The sequence below is a fragment of the Equus caballus genome, chromosome 17, assembly GCF_041296265.1.
Source record: "Equus caballus isolate H_3958 breed thoroughbred chromosome 17, TB-T2T, whole genome shotgun sequence".
Classification (NCBI taxonomy): domain Eukaryota; kingdom Metazoa; phylum Chordata; class Mammalia; order Perissodactyla; family Equidae; genus Equus; species Equus caballus.
Window position 1 is genome coordinate 58,303,270 of NC_091700.1, and position 19,911 is coordinate 58,323,180.

General features: G+C 34.1%; 1 long non-coding RNA gene across 1 annotated transcript; it reads right to left on the reverse strand.

Moving 5' to 3' along the window:
* Positions 1-939: 939 nt before the first annotated feature.
* On the reverse strand, positions 940-16,856 carry LOC138918465 (uncharacterized). Its single transcript, XR_011427868.1, has 3 exons — positions 16,727-16,856; positions 14,867-14,975; positions 940-1,328 (listed from the first exon to the last, which is right to left on the reverse strand). It is a non-coding gene; the product is annotated as an uncharacterized lncRNA (long non-coding RNA).
* Positions 16,857-19,911: the final 3,055 nt, after the last annotated feature.

Sequence of the window (19,911 nt, forward strand, 5' to 3'; positions counted from 1 at the left end):
AGGTTAAAATATGAAATATGTTAAAATGATTTTGCTATTTGATCCAAGACTTTAAAAAGATGCACTGTAACAGAACATTCTGACTCAAGAAGATCACTATTTTCAGGGAGATAAAAGCTGACATTGATAACAAAATGTTTATATTAATGGTTTGTAATGTGTGTGTCTCATTGATGATTTTGATACATCTCTAGTTACGAAAAATATATGTTCAGTTTGTATATTTTGACTTATATTCAAGGTGAAATATACTCTTTTCAGAATGTAATTTTTTTTTTTTTGCCCAGCAAAAGGGAAACAATTAAGTTTGTGGTTATAATTAATATATGGATAACAGCCAATTTGGCAAATGAGCAATTTTGACTGCTTTATTTTAGTCTACATTGCATTCTTCAAGAGATAGAAAAATTCTATTTTTGTGTATATGTGGAAAACACAGATATTGTAAAAATCTCACATTGATAGCAATTGGATTCTGAAAGATTTAAATTCATTTGACCACACTCAATTGTCTATAATCTGCCTTTTCCTATATATGTTTCTAAACTGTCCAAACACAGGAATAGTCTTACCTCACATTCATTCTAAATAAACCTACCATTATCTTTAATCACTATTATTTACCTTCCTGTAAAGTGGATGGTAATAAAAATATCAAAGGGTATACTAAAGAGAAGAAATACACAGATTCTTTCACCATAAAATAATCAAGTATTAGGTAATTACACAAATTATTTGGTCCTAATTATTTCTTGTATAAAAAAGCTATTTTTACAAAAATATATCATTTTTCAGAAGGACAGATATGCAAAGGGTGTTATGCAGTTTATGTATGTGTATACATCCATTTAAAAACATCAGAATGAAAGCACCTAAGAAAACATGTTTTTCAACAGTGTCTTTAGAATAGAAACTAATTTTTCTAAATTAGGACCAGGATTAAAATGAACTTTATTCAAATATTTCATTTTCAATATCAGGTAAATAAAAAAACTAGAAACAAAGAATGTATCATGGCTACCCTATGTTACAAAACACGGAAATAATAATGAAAAAAGATAAACATTTTATGATATAACCGCAGTGCGCTGCTTCACAGTATACGTGTCTCATGATCCAGCTTTTATAACCCCACACAAGAGAAGGGGCAGTTCCTCTACTCAGTGTCCAAAGGAGAATTCTCAGTGCACATCAAGCACACCTCCAAACCAGAGATAAGAGACTCCCCAAATAACCCTAGAAAGACGTCTTCAGTTTTTCCCTATTCCTTGACTTCTGTATAAACTGGAACTGCAGGAGATACCAGTTGTCCCACAACTAAGTGGATACTGTTGACAAACAAGAGAGCAATGTAAAAAAAAGACAAAGAAAGGAATGGGAGAACTTTATTCTGCAAATATTAGGACTTTTGATAAAGCCGTGGTCTGATATATACAGCCATATTAATGCTGGAAATAAAATAATCAATGTAACAGTCTGTGCACATAGAAACGGACACACACATATACAGATATAGGACAGAAGTGGCACTCAGAAAAATGGAGAAAGGTTAGGCATTTAAACAAATGATCCTGGAAGTGCATTAAAAAATGGAAATGGATCCTTATGTCATTCCATAGCATAGATCCCTTGCATGTAAAACAATTATCTCATTGTAAAAGGGAAAACCATAGGATGTTAAAAAGATATTATATTGTCTTAATGAAACCGTGATAATGAAAGAGTTACTTAATACTAATCTTAAAGGAACAGATGATAGTATATTAAAATTAAGAATTCAACTAATCACAAGAGAATGAAAATGTGACAATGTGTAAAAAAAGCCAAAATGTAGGAGTGAAAAAAACCACACTGCGTAGGAAGTTATTTTCAACATGTAGTTTTCAACACATATAACAAATGACAAGCATCCAAAATGTAGAAAGAAGGACATATGAATCAATTAAAAAAATAAACTGAGGGCCTGCCCGGCGGCATAGTGGTTAAGTTCGTGCACTCTGCTTCAGTGGGCGGCCCAGGTCAGTAGGTTTGGATCCCAGGCACAGACCTAGCACCACTCATCAAGTCATACTGTTGGCAGCATCCCACATAAAATAGAGGAAGATTGGCACAGATGTTAGCCCAGGGCCAATCTTCCTTACAAACAAACAAACAAAAAATAAACTCTACAAAAATGAGCAAGTGACTTGAAAAGCAACTACAAAAAGAGTAAATCCAAATTGCAATGATTGTATTAAAAATAATTAATGGAATTTATATTCTAGGAAAAAATGACTATCAAAATGCAATCAGGGTAGACACATTCTAGAGTTTCAAAAATTAAAAATATCTACCAACACCAAAGTGAGCTTATAGACCAAAGACAACTGTAATATTCTGCTGTTAATTGATATAATTTCTTTGGATACAATGTAACATTACCTAGGTAAGTAAAGATCTCCAGAGCCCATGACTCACTCTTAGATAAACATCTTGAAGAAACTCAAGTATTTGTACAGTTAAGATACATGTTCCAAAATGCACATACCAATCTTTCCATTATGGTTCTCAACTCAAAAATATATAAATTTTTACCCACATCAAAATGGATTAAAAAGAAAATGTTGCCTCTTCATGTAATGCGATACTATTTAGCAATGAAAAATGAACAAATGGCACCCACAGGCAACAACCATTAAAAATCACAAAATCACAAAATAATATTGAGGAAAAGGTGGAAGAAAAAAAATGAACACACTATAAAATTCAGACACACGCTAAGCTAAACTATGTTGTTTGTGGATGTGTCCATAGTTGGTAAAATTGTCATTGAGAACAAGTGATTATCATGAAAGACTGGAGAATGGTTGTTTCTATCTCACTATCTTTTTCCCCCTTCTCTAATTTGGCTTCTCTTTCAGTTTTTTCTTTTCCTAATCCTCTTTCCATCTTCGTTATAACTTCCCTAAATACAGCATCACACTTGCAATGAAGCATGCAGGTCATCGGCCCACTGCCACTTCCATTTTAGCAAAACAATTTTTCTAGATAGAAGTATTATTGAATGGGTTTGATATTGAGTAAGATCTCTTACTTTTGTGAGTCTGATTTGATTGACCGTTTTCCTCGTCAAATAAAACCTACTTTGATGCTTTCTGTTTACAAAATAAAGTGCGAAGTGTCTTCCAGATGAAAGTTACATACCATGGACCAAAGATAAATTTATTTGCTTGAGGAAAAAAATCCGTCTGGAAAAATGTCTATGTATGGAACCACCAATCTAATGTGTTTACAACAGTTCACCATTGATTTCTAAGAAGTAACGATATTCAATATAGTCCAAACTGTAGAGTTCTTTGTAGGTGTGATAAGAATCACCTTTTGTGAATCTTTATAATCTTTTATGCTGTCACTAACTTTGGGATTATCCTAGTATTACATTATGATTTTGAATCTCATATTTTTGTAGGATGAATGGCTCTAGGCAATTTGTTTTCCTCTTTCCTTTGTAATACATCTTAGCCTATGGGTTAGGGAACTCATACTGGGAGTAGGCCAGTTATAGTTACAACTGAAGACCAAATATCTAAAGAATTAACTCTGGGATTGGTGCAGGGACCCACTGTGTATAATAAAGTCATTTTTTCCCTATATATCACCTGGCCTTCATAAACCACCTCCAAGAAGTAGATGACCATAATTCTTGCTCCTGTGAAATTAATAATATCTTGAAAATGGTGTCTAATAATCCCAAATATTCCTGGTCATTTCCCTTTCTCTAATGATATATTATTTTTGAGGAAGATTGGCCCTGAGCTAACCTCTGTGCCCATCTTTCTCTATTTTATATGTGGGATGCCTGCCACAGCAAGGCTTGATAAGTGGTGTGTAGGTCTGCGCCCAGGATCCTAACCTGCAAACCCTGGGCTGTGAAAGTGGAGCTTGTGAATTTAATCACTATGTCACTGGTCTGGCCTCCAAGGGGAAGTTTTTTAAAGTACATTTTTCTCATATTATTTAAAGTACTTCCTTAAGATATTCATTACACTCTTAATTCAAAGGACTCTAAATCAGTGGACTGATGCAATTAGTTAACTGGAGAAGTTACGAATGATTAAGAATTTGTTTCTCACTTCACACATATGTTAAATGGTTCATATATTATATCTGGATTATACAGTAAGCCCTGAAGATGTTCATCGTAGTCTTCCCAGTGTGTCTCTACAGTTAAATTATATAATATATAGAAAAGAAAGAAAAAAGTACTTTACGTTTATGGGGTCAATTTTTTAACTATAAATTTTTGTATGAATACTGTTTTGTTATATCTCACATCTCGTGTGAGATGCCTCTGTTTTTTTAAGATTGTTTTTTGGAGCAGTCTTAGATTTACATTAAAATTAAGAGTGAGGTACAGAAATTTCCCATTTACCCCCTTCCCCAACACAGGAATAGTCTTCCCCATTATCAACGTCACTCACTAGAATGGTACACTTTTCTTTCTTTCTTTCATTTTTTTTTTGCCAAAGATGAACCTAGATTGACACATCATATTCACCCAAAGTACATAGTTTGTCTCAGGGTTCACTCTTGGTGTTGTACATTATATGGATTTGGACAAATGTATAGTGATATTTATCCATCACTTTAATGTCGTGCAGAATATTTTCACTGCTCTAAAAATCCTCTGTGCTTTGCCTAGTCATCCCCCCACCCCCCTGCAACCACAGATCTTTCTATTGTTTTCATGCTTTCCCTCTTCCAGAATGTCATATAGTTGGAATCATACAGTATGTAGTCTTCTCAGATTGGCTTCTTTCATTTAGTAATATACATTTAGGATTCCACTATGTCTTTTCATGGCTTGAAAGCTCATTTCTTTTTAGTATTGAATAATATTCCATTGTCTGGATGAACTACAGTTTATTTATCCGTTCACCTACTGAATAAATTTGGTGGTGACAGTGTTCCAGATTTTGGCCATTCTAATAGGTATGTAGTGGTATCTCGTTGTTTTAATATGCATTTCCCTGATGATGTGATGTGGGGCGTCTTTCCATATATTTATTTCCCATCTGTATATCTTCTTTGGCAAGATGTTTATCTCACAGGTTTTATATTAAGTTCTCATATTGTTGTTTATTCCTAAATAGTTTGACATTGTAGTTTGTTTCTGCTGTTACAAAAAGTTAATTTTAATATATATATATAAATTTTAAAAATTGGTTCCTGAGCCAACAACTGTTGCCAATCTTCTTTTTTTTTTATTTTTCTCCCCAAAGCCCCCCAGTGCATAGTTGTGTATTCTAGTTGTGAGTGCCTCTGGTTGTGCTATGTGGGACACCGCCTCAGCGTGGCCTAATTAGCGGTGCCATGTCCGAGCCCATGATCTGAACCAGCAAAACCCTGGGCGGCTGAAGTGGAGCAGGTGAACTTAACCACTCAGCCGCGGGGCCAGCCCCTAATTTAAATATTTTAACCTCAAATTTTTTGGTTAACTTCATTTCATTTTAGCAATGAGCCGTTGTAGAACATATTTATTTGCTCTTTGGAGTTATGATTCTTTGTTTCAGTGGTTAGCCTTTACTAAAAAGAAAAAAATTAACAGCACATGTAATTGACATATAATGTTGGATAGGTTTAAGTTGTCCAATGTGATGATTTGATACATGTATGTATTGAAAAATGGTTACCACAACAAGGTTAGTTAACACATCCTTCACCTCATATAATTACCATTATGTTGCTGTTGTTATGTTGAGATGGAGGCATAAAATCTGCACATATTTATGTCTATCTATATGCAAGGATGGATAGATGTATGTTCATTCCTTTTTTGAAAAATTCTCAATATTTTAGTGTTTCTATTCTTCAAATTTGTGGATTTTTGCTCCAACTTGAATGATTTTTTGATTGAGAATAAGATTTTAGGTTCATAATAGTTGCTTTTTGGAGCTTTGTAAATATTTTTATGAAAAAAATGTTGTCATACTTTTCAAATATGTTTTACGTCACATCGGATGGAAATTTTAATATGTTTTATTTCCTTTGGAATTTACTACTTTTGTTTTCTTATTGTTTTGTTTTATCTCTGGGAATTTTTTCACAGTGTTCTGAAATTTTACTACAATATATTGAGTTTTTATAATTTTTTGGGTTTGCACTACTCCGCCATTTTAATCCGAATACAGTGTCTTTCTTCTTCTCTGGGAAAATACTTTTTATTACATCACTGAGTAATTCCTCTTTTCTAAACTTTCTTCTTTCTCATGGTGGAAATTCAATTAAACACCTTCTGGGACTTCTGTACTACATGCCTGTTATCTCTTAACTTGTCACTCATACTTTCCCTCACTTTGTTGCTTTATGCCACATTCTATCAAAAATATGATAACCCTCCACAATTCCAGCAAGTAATTTACTTTTCACATTTTACTTATAGGGACAGTTTTAAGGCTATACATGTTCATTTTGTGATTTAACTTTTTAACTTAAAAAAACAATATTCACATATTAATTTTACGAAATTTCTAGTTACTTCTTTAAGTTAGTTTATTGTCTACTTCACTATCTCGGCATGTTCACTGCATCCTTATTAAATTCTTATTTTGTTTGCCTTTTTTGCTATCCCTTTGGATTTTATTCCTCTGCTGACTTTAATGTCTTTTCATTCATGATACTGGTTCATTTAACGTTGATGCTTAAATTTCTGCTCATCTTCATATTTGATATTTCTTATTTGCCTGCCAAGGAGTATGGGTTATGCTTAGGTTACTCCTGCCTCCAGAGGGTATTTGTGTAGAGAGATGTGACAAAAGCAGACCCTTGATGCTAGCCAGATGTGCTTGTTCCTTGAATTATGAGTATCATGGCTTGTCCTCAATTTGGGGGATTAACAGTATGACAAGCCCTTTCTTGCCTCTGCAACTAGTTAATGGTTTTGGTTTGGGAGCAAATATCCCCACTGTTCAAACAGGGTAGGAGAGAAGATAAAGATGTCATGCTTTTCCAAATAACTTTACTCAATTAATCCCCTGTATGGTTGCTCCTGGGTAACATTATATTTCTTGCCTCTATCAAAACTTTATATGGAGCTATCATGGCACCAAGGTCACACTTCTCAGAATGAGTCTTCCTTAGGTTATCTGCTGAGCTTAAATTTATAAACTTGTTTTCCTGTAGATGTGATACTGTCAGGTTCCTATATTTCCTAGGGAATCTTCATAACTTGATGTATGTTGATTTTATCCTCCTGAAGAATTAACTCTTTTGGGGGAATATATATATACTCCCAAAGGGCCCAAAAGGGAGTCACTTGTGCTAAGCCCTACACCACCAAATTGAGACTTAACTATTACTGTTTCAGCTATCTCAGAAATGAAATTTTAAACTAATCAATCCATAATCACCTGATCAGCACTGGTTAGGTGATCTGCCTGATCAATGCTTGCCATCTCCTAATGGAAAGTAGCTTTGCAATAACCAGCCTGCTTTTTTTACCAAGTTTAAGTTCCTTGTTTCTGCTCCCTTCTATCTATACAAGTCTTTCATTTCTTACAGCTCCTTGGAGCTCCTTTCTATCTGCTAGAGTGGATACTGTCTGATTAGAATAGATTTTTCTTAAATAAACTCTCAAAATTTTTAATATTCCTCAGTTTAACTTTTAACTGTATATATATACTGTATTGAAGAATTAATTCACCTTGGCCTTCAGCTTCTGGAAGATGACCTCAAATCCCTTGAAATATAACCGAATGAAGTATTATTGCTTGCTTGAGGTCTTTGGCTCACCCTGGATAGTATAACAATGCAATTTAGAATGAGTGTTGGCCACTCTATATAGTTTTAGGATGGGGGCCGGCCACACAATGTGATTTAGGGTGAGGGCTTTGGGTCACAGAATATCAGTCAACTCCTTGAAGGGCTAGAAAATGAAATCAGCCATATGGGAAATCAATCACGCCTACATCATGGAGCTGCACTAAAAACTCTGAATACTGGGCTCTGGGTGAACGTCTTTGGTTGGCAGTGCTCCATGCATATTGTCACACAGCAATGCAGGATCACTGGTTTCAAAAGATAGATGTGCGTGTTGTGAAAAGTACTATACTTCTTTTATATATTTTGAAAGAAAACCTAACATAACTTTCTGAGAGAGTGAATATGAGGCATGAGAGAAGGGTTAGTTTACCCACATTATAAATGACTTTAGATTTTATTATATTTTAATCATTTCCTATTGAAGAGGTTGCACTATTTCAATATTTGAAAAGACATTTCTTCTATATTTAGTGATGATGAGGTTTTATTCTATGTCCATTGTTCATTGGTATATTTTCATTTGATAATTTCTTTTGAAATACCAGGGTTTCATGACACAAACTCTGTTGAACTTCTTTCGAGCTTTTCTTGAGTAAGCACCTAGCTATAATAAGAGATCACTGAGCTACAAATATTTTATTCAATATCATGTTGTTTTGCTTGTATCCCTGGCTCTTATATGCATGGAGAGAAATAATTTTTGAATTTTGTAACAATTGGGTGAATTTCCCTATTACAGATAGTAAGGTTTATAATGATAGTGGTAATGATAAAAAATACCATGGGGCAAGAGTGGAAGTTGAAAGAGGGATTGAGATATAAACTTCTTTCAGCTTGTTTGGGTAAGTTCATGGTGACAAAGGCGGGACAAATTCTCCATTATCAAGTTTAGGGAAAGTTTGGACCAAGATTTCTTGTTGTCTTTTTAATCTTATGGATTTTTAAAATAAGGCTTTAAAACCAGAGCTTGTGATTATCATAGAGACACTGATAGTTTGAGTAAGTTAGTTGATTGTGGCTGACCTTTGACAGCACAATCCAGGATGATTTATAAATATGCAGATCCTGAAACCTCCCAAGATTCCTTGATAGTTCCATGTAATCTGCATTTTAACAAGCTCCCCAGGTGATGCTTTTACTCTCAAAAGTTTGAGTATCTCTGAAAAGAACATTCTCTGACATATTTGCAAACTTAATTATGTTAGAGATTATGAGAATATGGCAAACAATCTTTTATTTCTCTGAGAAATGCTGTCAACATGAACCCTGATATTCATTGGGAGGGAAAGTTAAAAATAAAAATATCAGTAAAGCGCATATATATCATAGGTTAGTAACTCTCCATTAATATGAAACAAATATGCCAGATGGTAAATGCCCTAGTTACAAAACTCAGGGAATTGACTGATCCCCAAGCAGAGATCCCTAGAAAGTAATTTGTGTCACTCAAGGCATCAAAACATACTGATAAATTGTGCTAAGTGTTCATGAAAATGAGTGGATTCAAACTGTGAAACTTGAACATGTGGTATTATAGAGCAGAGAGCATTTAGTTGATTAAATAAAGTTCCCTCACAAATATCTTGTAGGAGAGAGCCAAAATAAAAGTAGTGGTATAATGACTTTCTTAATTGCTGTAAGATTAATAAATATTTAAACTTAACTTTTGCATATGTATCATATTAATATATATATAGTATATAAATTACTTTTTCAGTTGCCATAAATGACTACAGTGGGTGGGGAAATATAATATGCCTAAAATCTTGTACCTTTAGATTTTCCTGGCAGTACTATAACTTTTCTTAGAAAGTGCATTAGGTCTTCAGGTGACTCGGACATCACTATTTTAAAGCATTTTAATTTTGAATGGTGACTGTGCATTGCTTTTTCAAAGGTTAATTACAAATTGTGATCATGTATTTTTGTAAAGATATGTAATAATCTTACCATATGTGATATTAAACCAGAACTATTTATTGAGCATCTTCCTAAAAATTTAACATACATGTTCTTATGTTTTGAACCAACTAAGTTATTTTTCAAAGAGCTTTTATACTAAGGCTGAGAAGGCTTAAATAATTCAAACCCAAGTTTTTCTGAGTGAAAAACAATACCTTCTTTGACACTAAAATATCAATGTATATATTGCTGATAAAATTCCTTTTTTATTCAATTTGTACAATACATACTTTATATATTTATTCTGTTCTGATTTTAAGCTTAATATATTTTTTTGGTAGAAATTTGGTAAACACAGAGCCATCCACATGCTACTGTCCAGCGATAATCAATTATAAGTCTTGGGGTTTGTATGTGTGTTTGTAGTATACAGAATATTTTTTCTATTAGTCTACCTATGTTTCTATCTATCTGTCTAAATCTATCTATCTGTCTATCTTTCTATCTATCATCTACCTATTATCTATTTACATATCATCGTCTCTATATAGTGTTTTGTTCTTTTTTTAGTTTGCTTGCTTTGTGTTTGTTCTTAAGCATCCTTCTTTCTTTTGGGAAGAACCCCAAAAGAAACTGCACATTCTTTGAGGACATGAACATTCTTTATTCTAGGGACGTGGTTCACAGGAGAGTACCAAGTTCTAACCTAACTCCACTCCTCTAATAATGGTTGAATAGTTCAGGGGAAGGCAACTGATTCATTATGATCCTCTCCTAGAATGTTTCCAGATGGAATTCAAAAGGAATGTTCATTAAACTATTGTATTAGAACTTGTGAAAAATAAGACTTAAGAGCTGTCAATGAATATTTGTCCTACTATGCGGAGAAAGGCTGTATGTAAGAGAAGAAGAAAGAAGTCAGATACATAAAGTAGACTTTGACTAATACTAAAATATACACTATTTAAAAATTTTGCATTTTGCTCTGAATTTAATGTTGTATAATCAACATTTAGAGGTCATAAATAATTCAAGTGTTTTGATATTATGGGAAAAATAAGGTTAATGCATAAAGAAATCAATACTTATTAGTTAATGTTAACAGAATAAATTCTTGAAATTTGACCAGAGGATTAGCAACTGACGGAGTCTCCCTAGACATGTTAGACATCTCATTGTGACAGAGAGGTAGAAAGTCGGAAAGAAGGCAGCCTTTCTTTCCACACCATTCTTGTCGACAGCAGACATTTCCCTACACCACGTATCAGAAGTGACAGAAAAGTGGAGCACACATTTTCCCAGAGAGGCTCGTTACTCTTCACCTTAAAACCTTTAAAATGTTTTTTTTTTTGATCAGACTCAACTCAGTGGAGTATAACATGGAAAAGTTTTAGTTTTCTACAACCTGTGCTTTCATTTTCCTTTTGTAAAAGTTCCCTTTCCTCATTTAATGATATCCTAGTGAATTATATAACTTTTGGGACTCTTTTAGCTCAGTTAATTTTTAATTTTGTTCTTATTAATTTTTGCTCGTTTTATTAATACAACTCAGTTTCTGAAGAGAAATACTGGTAGTGCTTTATTAGGCATTCCTGCAGATATATTATATATATAAACACACCTTTATTTTATTTTACCTGTCATTTTACTCAAATACACTATAGAATAGAGCATTTCATATTTATTTTAATAAGCGAGTAGAATAATTTTTTAGAAGTGAAATTTTTGGATTTCATATTTGTATTTTGACAGATATTACAAAATTACACTTCATGGAGATTGCAGACGTTTATAGAACAATCAGAAATGACTGAGCTCTATGGTTTCCTCATAAATTTTTTGTGTTCTTCAACTTCTGGATCTTTGCTACTACGATAGGTAAAAATTCTTGTGTCTGTATGATTTTTATTTTATTTCTCTTATCAGGAAATGTTTTCATTTCCTATGTTTAAGGATCATTAGCATTTCATTTTCTGAAATTATCCATTCATATTCCTTAATTTTTATTTGGTATTGGTCTTCTTTTCAATTGCCTATAGGAACACACTTTAAGAAAATTAGCACTGTTTCTTGATATTAATTTCAAATATTATTTTTATTTGGATTTTGCTTATTTTTTCTATGAAGAAAATTTTAATGTACATTTTGATTTATCAATATTTTATTGTATTTTCAGAGGTCTTGTGTTCTACTTAAAAAGGCCTTTTCCACTCTGAAGTTGTAAAAGAATTAGCTCATGGTTTCTTTTAGTATCTGTATGATTTGCTTTTTTAAAAATTAAATATGTAGTTTATTTGGAATTAATCTTTTTGTGAGTTAGGAGGTGATTTTTTTTTTTTATTTTCTAGATTGCTGTTTCCTTAAAAGTTCAAAATTTCCCCATCGACTTGAAATATTAACATTTATGTACATCAATATCATGTTTGTTTATTTCTAGGCTTTCAATTATTGTCCGTTATATCTATTCATGTGCCAGCTCCACACTGCTTACGCAGTGATGGTTTACAGTATATTTTAATGTAATATGACGTAGGCTAAATCAATGATATTATGTTTTCAGAAATTCTTTCTTTATACTTATTTATTTATTTTAATTATTATTATTTTTTAAGACATGCTTTTTTTTTGTATTTGATGAGGAAGATTGGCCCTGAGCTAACATCTGTTGCCAATCTTCCTCCTTTTCTTTTCCTGCCCAAAGCCCCAGTACATAGTTGTATATTCTAGTTGTACGTCCTTCCAGTTCTTCTATGTGGGATGCCACCATAGTATGGCTTAATGCGTAGTGTGTAGTTTGGCGCCCAGAATCCAAACCTGCAAACCCTGGACTGCCAAAACAGAGCATGCAAACTTAACCACTATGCCACTGGGCTGGCCCCAGTGTACATTTTTATATTTCTATATGAATTATAGATTTACCTTTTTAGTTCCAAAGCATCTTATTTACATTTTTGTTTAGATCACATTAAAATTATAGGTTAGCTTAGGGAGAGCTGATGTATTTGTAAATTTGTATCTTTCTACTGAAGGACATTTTGCTTTTCCATTTGTGCAAATTTTTCTTGGAATCTTTCAAGAATATTTCACAATTATTTTAGTATAATTTTTTTTGTATACTACAAACACTCTTACCACCAGGACTTAATATTTTTATTCATATTTAAAAATTTTTCCACTATGTCTCCTAAAACTTATTTATTTAAACATATGAACTCAATTTCCGCATGTTAATTGCACATCCTGCCATCTTAACAAAGTTTTAATCTTTTGATGTTTTCCTGGTAAAAAAGATATCATATTTAATATGTGATCCTCTTATCTTTTCCTTCACAGTTCCTTATACATTCTTTCATGTTTTCTATATCTATACTTTTCTTTCTATCCTTAACATCTTTAACTTGCATTTTATTTTGCCCACTTCTTTCATTTTTTATTCATCAGACCTCCAGTACTGCCATTTCCCCTTGCACTCCCTGGCTTTGCACATTATAGATAAAAGACTGTTGCTTATAAATTTTCATAGCATATTCCCAATGCACATAAATATACACAAATTCTTGAAATTTGTTTCTTTTCTCCAGAAATCTGGAGATTTTCTCCAAAATCTACGGAAAACCTGGTGGCTTTATAAAAACATTGTTCAGAATAGTTGTTTTGGCCTTCTGAAATCTGAATGTTATGTAATATAGCTTACTCTGTGTGTTAGTTTTGGATCACTGCAGTAACAACTTACAATAAACATAAGGACTTAAAACAACACAAAATTACTTCCTTATAGTTGTATGTCACAAATCCTACCTGGATCTCACTGGTCTAAAATCAATGTGGTAAGGAGGCTGCATTCGTTTATGAGAGTTTAAGAGGAAACTCCATTTTGTGCCTTTTCCAGCTCCCAGGAAAAGCTTCTTTCTCTGGTCCTTGCACCTAGTTCCCTCCATTTTAGAATCAGAGGTGGGTGTCGAATCCTTCTCGTGCTAATCTCTCTCTCTTTCACTCTCTTTAACTCAACTGGGATAAGTTCTCTATTTTTAGAGATTCATATGATTAGATGGAGCTCAAATGGGTAATCCACGATCAGGTCCCCATTTTAAGGTTCTTAACCTTAATGACATTTGTAAAATACTTTTGGGCATGCAACTAACATATTCATAGGATCCAGGGGTTAGAGTCTAGAAGTCTTTGGTGGTGTAGGGGGATCAGGAGGTTGAGAGTCATTATTCTGCCCTACACACTCCATTTTAAGTAACATAAACTTGCATACCAAAATATTTCATGGGATTTTTAAAATAAACTTTCATATTTAGGTAAATTTATTGCACTGAATAATTACACAGAAATATTAAGATTACAGTTTAACAAATTATCACACAAAGTCCACACACCTAGATAATCCCCACAGATTACCAACATTCCATAGGATCTCTTGTGCTTCCTCCCAGTTACTGTCACCCTTCTCTTTCTCAGAAGTAAACAGTACTCTGACTTCTATCACCATTGATTTCAATCGACTGTGTTTGAACTTCAGATAAATAGAAAAATGTAGTATATATTTGTTAGTGTTTGGCAAGTATTGATCAACATTGTGTTTGGGACACTTATTCATGTTGTTGTATGTAGTTACAATTCGTTCCTTTTCACTGCCATACATTATTCCATTATGTAATTTTATCACAAATGATTACATCATCCTACTTTTGATGGATATTTAGATTGTTTCCAGATTTGAGCTATGATGAAAAATGCCCCTGTGAACATTCTGGTCAAGTCTTATTGTGTGTATAAGTGTGCATTGTTTTTGGTTTCTACCTAGAAATGGAATTTCTGGATGTATGATAACAGGTATATTCAGTTAGTTCTGCCGTTAGAGCCAAACAAGAGAGGCTTCTGCACTGATGCTCATGCTTTAGTGAGCCCCCTATGTCAAACATACAAAGTAATAATTTTTCCAAAGCCACGTAGACCCCTTTGTTACTGCAAATCCAGAGCTCAGTTTTGTGGTTCAATAATTCACATGCTGACCCTTAACATTTTCAGGACCAGGGCAAGAGTACAAATTGAGGCTCATACATGATATCTCTAAATAACTAGATTAATAAATAAAGCTAACAAACCATTAAATAAAACATAATTTCACGATGTCATAGAAGACTAGGTTTGAACTCACAATTTTTAGATACCTCCAAATTCCTCACTGAAGCGTGGATCCTCGGAGGGAGCTGCTCACGTGGCCTTCTGACTCATCCCATCTTTTCACCCCCAATGACTTCCGCAACCTTAAGCGGGCACATAAGGATAGCTCAGCCCACACATCCAAACTCTGTCTATTCCTCCTCACAAAGAAGCACCTCTGTGTGATCCCTCCAATGACTAGTTCTTAACTGGGGATAGTTTTGCCACCCTCAAGGGACATTTGATGATGTCTGGAGACATTTTGGTGGTCACAACTTGGGGGAGTGGTGCTGTTGGTGTCTAGCAGAGGAAGTCATGGATCCTGCTAAATATATGATACACAGGCAAGTCCCCCATAATAATGAATTATCTGGCCCAAATGTCATCGGCACTGCAGTTTAGAAACCCTCAGATTTAAAGTCTCAGGTATAGGAGTTCAAACACAGGTGGCATGATCCAACTTTTGTGCAAGAACCAAGGGAAGAGTACCAAAAAGACCCTGGAATTGGGTTTAAGAAATTTAGACAGGGAATTCGGGTTCTCAATTATGTAGCGTGTGTTCTTGCCAGAAGAAGGGTGCATATAGAATCTTGGTAAGCATTTCCCTTTGCCTCCAGATTCCTGACTTTAGGGTGCAACATAGCTGTCAAGGCTGGGTCAGTGTCCTCTACAACTTTGCACCTAGGGAAGAGAAGCCTATCGTTCAAATCCAAGGGCAGTACTAATGATTTAAGACCCTAAATGTACCTATCTTCTTTTTTCTTTATGAAGATATGATTTCTTTGTTTTCTAGCTCTCATTGTTTTAATTAGAAAGGGAGTCTTGCTCCTTTGAATGTAATGTGTATGTATGTTTGCTTTCTCATTTTAATTTTTTGCTTTGTGTTTTAGTAGTTTTGTTACTATGTGTTTAGACATGGTTTTCTTTGTACTTTTCCTTCTTCATAGTCTTAGTGCTTTTTGAAATTATGATTTTTTTTAATCTCTGGACAATTTTGAAATAATTAATAGCATTAAGTCTTCAAATATTGCTTCTATCTCATTACCTCTCTCCTTTCCTTCTGGACTCTATGTGTGTGTGTGTATTTCAAAGTGTTCCGTATCTCTCTTATAATTCTCTTTATTTTAATCTTGTGACCTATCTCCCAATTAACTTAGTCTCTCTTTTGGTGCATATCATCTGCCACCAATTAAACCACCAATTGAATTTTACATTTTATTCCTGTCTCTTTCAATTTTAGAATTTATATTTGCCTCCTCTATATAGTTTTCCCTTTTCACCTTGAAATTCTATGTTGACTTTTAAACCCTAGAGTAAATTAATTATGTCTAATACAAAACTGTCTGATAATAGCATTGTCTGTATCTTCTGTGAGCATGTGTCTCTTATCTGTTTTCTCTCATTAAAATCAGTCATTTGGTCTTTTTTCCTGGTGCACTGGGTAATTTTTTACTACTTATAAGGCATTATGTGTAAAGAGGCATAGAGAGGTGATATGCAATTTTGAATGATGTTAACTTCTTCCAGGGGGGAAGTTGCTTTTACTTTGCATTCAAGTAGCGGGGGTGAACAATCACCTTAATTCTATTACGGATTTACCTTTTTGGATGCTAGTGTTCTGTCTTTGTTAGGGCTGGTCTCATTATGTTCTCTACCCACTACTATGGTGTGGACCTCTGTGGTTCTTAAATGACAACATGTGGAGGTGACCAAGGCCTCTCCTTATGGATGCCCTCTGAATTTGAAGTTTTGTTCTTCTCTCTCTGTACAATGGCTGCAGAACCTCTCAAATTCACAGCCATAATTTATGTTCCATAAACTTCTCAAAGACAGAAGTGCAAAGTTTGATGCTCACCTTTCTGTGACTCCCTTCTCTTCTGGATCTTGGTTCCTCAAGTTCTCACTTCCTTCATAGTACTCTGATGTTTGTTTGGTTCTGCTTTTTCAGTGGGTGAGTTGTTCTATAACAAGCTGTTCCACCAACACTGGAGGCATGTATCCTCAGGGGATTTTGAACAAACATCAACTTCCTCTTCACTCAAACTTGGCTGTAATGTTTAACCAGTGTGAGAGAGATGGTATTCTCTGTTTTGATCTACTCTAATGATCTTATTTCAGTTTTTGTTGATTCTCTTTCTTAAAAGAAGTATAATATTTTGATTAACGCAGCAGGCTCTGTGATAAACCACCTTGGTTGATAGCTCAGCTCCTGCATTCACTCATATGTAACTATGAAAGATGGCTTAATTTCTGTCTTATTTTCTTTATTAAAGGAAGTAATACTAATCTTAATACTAAAGTTCATTTTGAAGAAGAAATAGCTACTTGTGTAAAGCTCTTGAAAGAGTGATATTCCTGATGTTCTCATTTCTAATTATTTTAGACCATATTAAACATCTCTCAATTTTTACATGTGCAAATGCTTCAACTTCCGTAGTGATATAGTCCTTTGCCATTCATTTCTTAAGAAGATGGTCTCATTCAATAGGTTCTGCAAAATGTAGGTCTCGTGTATAATTAATCTGAAATGGTCATTCAACGTTGTGTTTCGTGGACTCTCTATAATTCGCATGAAATAGTGTGCAAAATTTTGTGTGTAGGCACAAATGTACATTAAATTTTTGTGGAAAAGGGTTATAACATTCATCAAATGTTTCGTGGTGTCTGGATACAAAATAAACTACAACTGTTCGAGGCACAATGTACTGTGTAGTCTGTGAACTACAATAAAGAGACAATTGCTTTAAATGTGGTTGCAGTTGCTACTACTGTTGTTTTTGTTCTTGTTATTGGGAGTAGAAAATCACTTTAAATATCTTCTGAACATAAGATATTTTTCTCCATTGTGTGATGGTAAGCTACGTTTAGTGTTATACCCGAAAACACTCCTCCAATGACAAAACTCAGGGAATATTTCCATCTAATTCCTTCACACCTAGTTATGCGTGAGTTATATTTGTAAGTGATGCTATTTCTGTCTGTGATGATGTTCTCCCTTTCCAACTAACAAAATCCTACCCAATCATAAAAGCTTTCTTATAATGCATCCCTATCTCTGAGATTCGGCCTACTTAAGGGAGAATTAATTTTTGTGACTGTTTACATTATTTGGACTAGGGCTATATCTTCTTCATTCTTGTTTTTATCCAACCTGATACATGGTAGGCTTGCATAAAATTTGCTGAGAATATGGTAAAATATATATGATCCTTAACTTCACAGCTATTTCACTGTGGCAAGGTGCCCTTATATGTGTCAGATGTTGCTAGAAGAAGTGAAGTTTATTTCCACTACATAGTGTAATTATTTTGGTTATCTTTGCTTCATAATTCATGACTCAATGCTCTCTCATTGACAGACAGAAACCAGTACTGTTGCTATTATTTTTTAATTCTACAGCAAGTTAAACAGAAATTCCATATTTTGTGTTATTTCGTGAGTAAATATTTATGGATTACATTTTAGATACTAGGCACTTTGTAGGCCCTGGGGATATGGAAATAATCCAAAGAGACAAGGTACCTGCATTCATGGTATTCATAAGTGTGGTAGAGAAATATGAAAAAATAGACAAGTGTTGCTTTCATTTCAAATGTATCTTATCTCTGACCGCTTCTCTTCTTTATACTAGCATACTGTTATGTTTCTCACTGGGTACTTTCTTCCCGACTTTCTATCTTCAGAATCTGCACCACTTCCTTCCTCTAATTTTAAGCAAAAATCTTTAAAAGAATTGTCTTTACTTCTTTCCCCCCATCTTCTCTCTGTTCTCTTTCCTATCGCATCTTAAATCTGAACGCTGTGGGTTAATCCCCCGTCATCTCTCTCTTGGATTATTGCAGCAGCTTTCAAATTTTTCCTGTTTCTACCAATGTCACCTAAGGAGTATTTCAAAGTAGTGGCCAGAATGATGCTTACAATGGATATCAACTTATGTCACTTCTCTTCTTAAAATCCTCCAATAGCCTCCTTTTTCATTCAGAGCGAATACTGAGTCCCCCCAATCCCCTGCGAGGTTCTAAGTGATCTGACCACAACGACTCTGACTTCATTTCCTAGCAGTCTCCCCTTGCTTCAGATCTGTGCTTCCCCCTCATCATGTCAGTCGTGCTCCTGTCTCAGAGTCTTTGCACTATTTAGTCTGTCTAATATGTTCTTCCCCATATATGATCCCTCATTTCCTTCGGGGCTTTTCTTAAGTGTATCTTCATAAGAAGGCCTGTCTTAACAACTATACCTAAAATTGCAATACTTCTTACACAGTACCTGCAGTTCCTCTTCATTATTACTCTAATGTAGTCACAACAGCATTTTTGATGTTTCTCAAACACACCAGGCATATTACCGCTTCAGCCGCTATTCCCTTAGTATTCCATGTGCTTAGAATGCCCTTCCTAAGGATGTATACATGGCTTATTCACTCTTTCCTTGTTCAATTCTTTCTTCAAATGATGTTTTCCTAATGAATCCTCTCCTCACAATCATATTTGAAACTGTCACCTCCGTTTCACATTTGATATTCTCTTTTCCGTAATGCTATCATTACTAGAACTTTTCAAGTATAAAATCTATTAATTTTTAGAATGTTACCTAACTATGCCCTCCCAGTAAAACATGAGTTTTATGACAGCTTAGATTCTCACTTTAATACGTGAACACATAGTAAGCAATAAACAAATATTCATATATAATATTATAGGTAGTGTTTAATATCAGATAGTTGTAAATGATATAGAGAATAATAACGGTGGCTATTAGGGAAAGTTGTTATGGAAAGGTGTGCCTATTTTATACAATATTATCAAGAAATGGTGAAGAATGGATTGACATATAAATGGAGAACTGAAGTGAGGGAGGAAACTGGGAGAAAAAGTTCTAGGAATGGAAAACAACCAGTACAGACTCCCAAGGCACAGGAATCCGTAGTATATTATAGGAATTTCGAGTAGACCAGTGTGTTTGGAGCTGAGTGAACACTGTGGAGAAGATTAGGCGGTAAGTCCAGAGAGGAAATGAGGTCAGATCATATAGACTTTTAAA